The sequence below is a fragment of the Calidris pugnax genome, unplaced genomic scaffold, assembly GCF_001431845.1.
Source record: "Calidris pugnax isolate Ruff unplaced genomic scaffold, ASM143184v1 scaffold103, whole genome shotgun sequence".
Lineage (NCBI taxonomy): Eukaryota > Metazoa > Chordata > Aves > Charadriiformes > Scolopacidae > Calidris > Calidris pugnax.
In genome coordinates this window covers 5,477,253-5,485,196 of record NW_015090990.1, presented here as the reverse complement: position 1 = coordinate 5,485,196, position 7,944 = coordinate 5,477,253, and positions in this window count along the sequence as shown.

Genomic DNA, 7,944 nt, shown 5'->3' with positions numbered 1-7,944 from the left:
TTGTTTGGAAAGAGATCAATGGAAAAAGGAAATACAGAGAATGTCAAGATGCACCCTTTAGCATTTAATGCTGTTGTGTGCAGAATCTCAGCTACTTTCTTTTTTAAAAAAAAAAAAAAAACCCAAAACAAAAAAAAAAAAAGGGAAAGAAGGACATTCACAGTCACGGAAAGTGTGAAAACTACTTGTAGATAGGTAGAAAACCAGACTTGGCAATGTGTCCTTACTTGCTGTTTCACCCTGCTAATTTTTGTGAAAAAACTTATGTGTTGGAAAAACATAGAAGCTCCCTATATCTGAATACTGTCAACAGTCAAGCAAATTTAGATCTAAAATTTAGCTTCTGATCCTAAAAACATACTAATTTCATATTATTGAAGAAAGAAATGGGTCCTGAAGAACTGCTGAACCATGTCCATTTAGCCAGAAAATTAAATAATGAAGTGTGTAGCACAGTGGATATAAAGTTTCATTTTAGACTGAAAAGCTGCAACTGGATTGAAAAGATTCTTAGACTGTTTTTCTGTCCTTTCAGTTATATGGAAAAAATAAACGTCAGCAACAATCTTGCTCCCCGCCTCTTTGGCATAATAACTGGCAGAAAACATTTAATAAAAACATTTCATTCAGAGTATTAGATCCCCAGAAACAGAACCCTAGATATCCAAGGCTGTGGTGCTAATGCTATCCTCTGCATGGCTGCTGAAGGGCTATGTTGAACCCTGTGATGATATTGTACGGTACTTTGACTCATGTTTAATTCCGATTAAGTTGTGCAATTGTATCAATTTAAGGTCAAGGTCTTGAATAAATTCTTTTGTGAGAACTATTAGCAGGTCTTTTACAATTAAAAAGACCCATATGTCTAATGGTCTTATGAGAATAGAATTACAAACGATGATCCTTAAAATAAATTGTAATTTTATGGATACTTATTAAGACAATTTATTGTATTGGTAATTTGCTATACTGTAAGTACTGCTGCCAGTTTAGTGACGTGTAACAGAAGAAAAGAATGCAGTAGATACTTATTACCGTATTTTTGTTCTCGCCTCTGGTACTGTTGACTTGAAGTGGGAAGAAGGTTTCTACAGGATATTTAAGGTTTGTGATCTCTTACTGTGCAGTAAGGATGACCTACAAGTTGTCATGCTCTGGCTCTGCTCCAGCAAAGCACTTAAGTGTGTGCTTAACTTTGAGCATTCAAGTTCCATTTACTGTAATGTGATTACTCATGTGCACAAAATTAAGTACATACTTAAGTGCCTTGTTGATTGCAGCCAATGCTGTGTATTTAGCAAATTTGAGCTTTCTAAGGAAGTTAGAAAAAGAAAGTACAAGTTAGCAAGATTTGGTTATTACATTACAGGCAGTGGGGAAGGTTGCTCTCATTAATAGCACCAAACCCAACTGTATTAATTTACTTTATTAACGTCTTTGCCTCCTAAGTGAGACATTTGTTTCTTGCAATGGAAGAATGTCATATGTAGAACAGCTGTGGTGCTCAGGTTATCTGAATAGGGATGTTTGAAGTCTGAATAGTTCTTCTCTTTTTTTCCTTCAAATATGTAAGGTGTACTTGGCTGTCATGTTGGTACTTTTGCATGTTGGAAAGGTATTTTATTTTGGATATTTGATTAAGGCTCATAAAAAATGACGTTCCTAAAGATGAATCCCTCCCAAGAATAGTTAAAAATGTTTCACTTTATTGAAAAGCTTTAGCAGATGAAAAGCTTTAGAGATGACTGCACAGATAGATTGATAATGTTGTTTCACATCCACATCAACACTGAAGACAATGTTTAAAACAATAAGTCATAAACATTGTCTAAATTTTACTATAAAAAGAATTTTATTCTGTGAAGATCAATAACATGGTGTAGGAGTGTTACTTAGAGCAAGATATTTGTTTAAGAGTAAAGGAACTTTTACTCATCAAAAGAGAAAAAGCAGGTAAAAATCTGCTCCTAAAGCAACAGCAAATAAAGCCCTGTGGGTATTTCATCAGACATGAAGGTCCTATAGCATGTAATCTATTAGGTAAACTTTTTTTTCTGTACGTATATGAGATTTTGAGCAATTCCAGTGTTCTGCTAAATCTTTTTCTTTCCTTTGATTCCAAAGTTAATTTCATTCATTTGTAGGGTAGATGAGAGATTTTATAATGTGCATTTGGAGATGAAATACAAAACGTTTCTGAGAAGAGCATATAAAATCCTTGGAAAAAGTAGTTGGGAAAAAATTGCAATTTTTAAAGCATATATTGTGTAGTTTCCACCATTCCACTTCCCCTCCAAAACAAAGCATTTTTATCTTTCTAGGCATTGACTAAATTAAGTTGTTAAGTATTAAGCATTAAGTAAAATACATTTTTGTTATTGGTAATCATTAATTGTAGGCTTTTACAATGGAATACTTAGAGTCAAGGTTTCATTGTAAGAACCTTTTTCCAGTTGCTTGTAACTTTGTCAAACATAAACCACTGGGCAGCAATTTTCATGCCAAATACCTGCCTTGGGCTATTTTTTCAAAACTTTCAGCAAATATGGTCAGCTGTTTCTCTGAATGCACTGAGGGAAAATCTGTTTTGCTCACATTAAGAAATTTTTGAAATATTTTGTTGACTACTTGCATGTAGTGGGACTCGGAGCTTGGGAAGGCATGTTCCTCTTTCACCAGCCTATGAAGATCTTCCTCAGTCTGGAGAAATCTGATCCTCTGTAAAATTGTTTGCATATTTCACTCACCAGCTTCTTCAAAGATTCTGTCTGCAGTGGATGTATTCTTTCCTGGGGCTTGCAGATCTGAGCAGGACTTGCTCTCAGATTTCTCTTTTCAATTGCCAGTGGTGCTAAATACAAAGAGAATAAAGGTGTCTATCACATGTTCTCGGCCTTCTTCCTGCAAATCACCGGACAACATAGAATAAGAAGAAGCTTGACCGGAATGCAGAAAAGGGAGACCATCAAGGAAGGTGAAAAAACTCAAAGGAAAAAGTGTTTGGGCAGAGGAAAAAGGCACAAGTCAAAAGTCATAAAATGTGATGGTGGTTTAGGACAAGGACTTATGTGTGAGACTGGTATTAGATGTGGGGGTGACTGGGAAGGATTGGGATTGAGATAAGGAATCAATGAGGGAATGAGAAAGATGCTGGCACTAAGGCAAAGACAGTACTTGTAAGGGAAAAAAGGAGATAGAGACAGGAAAAAGACAAATAATATTTTTGTAACTGGCATTCCTGTGCCTTGGTATTCTACTGCCACTGTCAAATGTCTCTGAATCCTATTGGCCTCATATGGGTACCTCATCCTCCTCTACTTCAGATGAGGAGAGGCTATTTTAAATAAGGAGAACAATTTATTAATGTATTTATTAATGCAAATGACAGGGATTCGTGTGATTCTTACCCAGTTAATGAACAACACAGTGAAAAATAAAAGACAGAGAACAGAAACCCTAAAAACATTCAACTCCTTCCTACAGTTCCCCAAGAGGGACTTTCTATATTAAAGTTTGCTTTTAAAAAAATGGAGAAATTGTATTAAAAATGCATTTGCTACCAAAGTGAAAATATTAAGCACTCAAAATTCAAGAAATGCCAGAAGGCATAGGTCTTGTCAGATGTTTATGTGACAAACATCTATATATTGTTCTGTTATGCAGGGTACTTGCTAAATGAATATTTTTGTTGGATATTGTGAACAATTTCTCCTCTAGGACTAAAACGGAAAATGGAAGTGACTTCAGAGACCAATAGTTTTGTGATGCCAAAAGCATCAAGTATTCAGCAAGATTGTGGAGAATGACCAATAAGGGGCTTGGCTAGAAATCTCACTGAAATCAAGGCAACCCAGTCTCCATTCCACAGACGTGGAAACAAACAAACAAGAGAACAAAAATATTGGAAATGCTATCTCTTCAAAACCCCAGAATTTAACTCAAAGTAGTTATAAATTGTAAAAGTTATCAGTTTTTTACATCAGCACAGCAAAAATGCAAAAAGTGCCTCTATGGACAGATGTAGTCCAGGTAAAGTTTTTCTTTCTGACACAGTCAGGAATTACATTAAATATGGCCTATGGTCAAGTGATGTTTTGTGATATGAGGTACTGCCCAGTACCTCAGCCAGCACGCTGTGTGCTAAAGGAGTACAGGAAGACGTTATGTGTTCTTGTAAGCTCCTGACCTAGGGCTTGGAAATGTTTGAAGCTTCAGTCAAACTGTGCAGAACAGCGGTACAGCTAGAAGGGAGGATTTAATTCCTTGCAGTCCCCTGGGAAGAACATGGAAGCAACATGTAACACTGATATTGGGAATGGATTCCCCCCCTGTGTTTGACCATTGTTCTATTGTTTGCTATGGGGCTTATTTAGGCCATTAATTCAACTAAATGTTAGTGGCCTGTATACAAGAGACAATTACTTCTGATCTGTATTTATCAATACTTTAAGGCCTGCACAGGTGTCATTGCCTCTTGGAGTCTCAGCTCCAGCAAGTTGAGGCATCCATTGCACTCATGCTGACGCACGCAAAGGTGGTCCTAAAAGGTAGTAAGTGCACCCTTAGCTAAAGAAACTGAGGTTTCTGTGACTGACCACTCAGGTTAGAGAGAGAAAAGGTAGCATTTCCCACCTGATAGGGAAGGCCCATGAAGGTCTGTCCTGCCACGCACATTCCGGAAATGCCCCAGCATGTGGAATCTGGAGCAACCTCAGCTGCTCAGTGGGGATCCAGGTGGTGTAAAAATCTGATTTCAGTTGCCTGGGGTCTTAAAACAGGTTGTGCTCCTAACAAAGGAAAAAGCTGGTCTATATATTCACCAATGATCACAACTCCAAAAAAAGAGCACTTGCAGGCCATTTATTGCAGCATGTCCTAGTAGGCAATTGCAGCTACGGTTGCACCACGTGAGGTCCGGGAGTGGAAGACTGGAGGGATTTCCCAGCATGGAGTGGGGAAGGCAGGCAGGGTGCCCTGCCCTGGAGCTCTGCACTGCCCACACACGAGGGGAGCGCAGATGCTGCCAAACTGTCAGCATAAAAAGAGCTCTGGCATTTTCTGCCACTTTGAAAACTTGCTCTCATTTACAAATGAAATCCATATAAGTAATGTAAAGGCACTAAAGACTATTTCACAAAACACCATTGTTTTTATTGTAGCTCTTAAAAACCTCCGCTAGATATACTACGTAGTAGTAGCTACACAGTCTGCATGTGTCACATCAGCATCGCTGGGAGAACTGATGCAGTAGCATAGTTAGATGTTCTTGTTCTTTGTTTTCTGGGATTTTTGTTTTGTTTTGTTTCCACAATTCAAATGGTTTAAATGTTCTTAAGCTAGATTTGCTGAAAAGGTCTGTGAACCTTTCAAGGCGCTCGGTCTGAGTTTGGAGTTTGTAACAAAACCCGAAACCAGGCAAGTTTCATGTGGTTTTGAATTTCATTGTGAACGTTTCACCTAGATGTTGAAATAGGCTCAAAGTAACATTCCCAGTTTGAAAGTCTGTGAGAACTTCCCATACAAAAGGATCAGGACTGTTTGGCAGCATTTTAAACAAAGCGTGGAATTCAGCCATGTACAGATGAGCTGTACAAGGCCTTCGCTTCAGCCTAATTCAGACCTCAAAATAAGGACTTAATATGGTATGTAAGCCTTACGCTGACCTTCTGCACAGAGATGAATGTTGACCCATACAAACACATACTGCATGGCTATTGTTTCAATTCAGGCTATTTTAATGTGGCATGAAAAGCCTGAAGGGAAGAAAAATATAGGTATGTAAGATGAAAATACTGGAGTTAATGCAATGCTGAAACTGATAAATATATTCTTCACTGGCCAGAAAATTTCAAATGCCGGTGCTCATCTAATAATGCCTTACGATAGTTGCCATTGTTTTCCTACAAGTCATGGAGCTCTATAATTGTGCAAGAAACTCATCTTTCACTTGAGAGAAAAAGTGTGTTATGCCATGGTTTTGGAAAAAGAAATATGGGAAAAGGAATCCAGATGTGTGAGACAGCAAAGACAAAAAGAATCATTTTTATGTTTAACAATATGATTTTCAGACCAACCTCATGACCTTGGGACGGACTATGACTTCCTATTTCCAGTGCTTGGTGCTGACAACACTAGCAGAGTCAACACACTGCGTTGCAGATTTCAGCGTCAGAGGCTGCTAAGTGTAGTATGTATAGTTCGGTCAAATTAGCGAACACCAGAGGCTACTGATGTGTTACCTGCATTTGGAACAGTTGTCTGGTTGCATTAATGCCAAAGCTGCCACTTAATACTCCGGCGGACGGGTGGCTGTTTGCGCAGGCGACGGGCTGATCCGGGCTACGGGCCCATCGCTGGCAGCCGCCCTACGCTGAGGGCAGGGAAAAGGTGTCAGAAGAGCACGCTGCAGACCGGGCCACAGCAGGTGGTGTGGTGGCATTTCTTATCCACTGGCTGCTCTGGGCAGCTGTCTAAAAGTGATTTCTGTATTTCTGTTGCTATAGCTATGATGCAAGTTCTAAAAATAGCTCTCTATATCCCAATATTCAGTTAAACTGTGTTTTCATGTGTATGTTTTGTTGTAGTTTGGACATAATGGGAAGCAAAAGCAGTTTTGCTAGTGTAAGCTGCGTCTGGTCTAGAACCAGCTCCTTGCTTCAGGACAGCCTGTTACTTGACTAGCAGTGCTCTCCTCACTTAGCAGCAATAGTTTATCCCTAGCTGTCCAAGCCAGCAAGGAACACCTTCAATATCCTTAATAAGCAGATGTTTGTTAGCTGTTTTGCTCTGTCCTTTTATTTCTAATCTCTAGGCACAGCTTTGTCACTTGTGGGGCTCAGGTCTCCCAAAAGAGTCTTCAGCTGGTGAAAATCCTTTTGGGTTGACTGAATCACTTCATGGACCACATCAATCAGACAGGCCTTCTGGTCCTTTCTTTTCCTCTTCTGTTACCTGCTAAGGTAGTGACTGGCTGACAGCTCACAGCAGCTTCTGCTGGCAACTACTTCTGAGTTTTATTTAGGCCTACTATATTACTGAAAAGGAAAACATCCAGGAAACCAGCCTGTTCCCACTCCTCCAGATGTTAACCCTCTGGGTCTGGTCTCCTCTGCCTCCTCCACAGCCCATGCTTCCCTTGCATCTTCCTTTTTTACTAAGAAAATTTAATCCATCTCTTCCACATCCAGGATGGACAAACAACCCTCCCAAGCCATCCTTAACTCCTCAGCAGGACCAGGAAGAGAGGAAGTAAAACCGCTCCAGGAGGACCCTAAACCAGAGCCCAGGAGCAGCATCCGGACAGAGCGGCTTCTTCCCTGATAGAAGAGAAGGTAAGAACGCTCCGATAGTCCCATCAGGTGTAACACCAGGGATGCAGGTCTGTCTCCTGGGAAGCCCTCGCTCCCCTTTCCGCAGCGGCAGTGGCAGGGAGGCGGGTGGGAAGGGGTGGCGTGGAGGGAGCGGGGTGCCCGTCAGCACCGGGTCGGCCACACCGGAGAAAGGCTCGTTTGCGAGAGACGGCGTAACCGGTGTAGGAGAGGGAGGGCCCAATTTGTGCCGTGTGGCCACTTTATGCCTTCCCTGTCAGCGTAAAGAGGCTGTAAAGCCCGTCTAACAGCCCCCCGGGGAATCCCTCTTATGCGAGGGGAGTCCCCGGCAGCTGTGGGCCGGGGTAGCTGGCTCCCTGCCATCCCCCGCCGAGCCGGGGCCGGGGAAGTGCGGGCAGAGGGAGGTGTGGCTGCCGGGGCCCCTCAGCCATTGCCGGCTACCGGGAATGCCTCGCCGCGGTTGCTAACAGCCGGGCTCCGGCGGGCAGCTGCCGGGGCTCCCGGGAGCAGCGCGGGGAGGGGGGGACGGGGCACGTCCGCCCGGCGCTGGGCCGCCGCCCGGGCCGGGACGAGCCCGCCAACGCGCGGGGCATTTCCACCCCGGCCATTTTCCTCG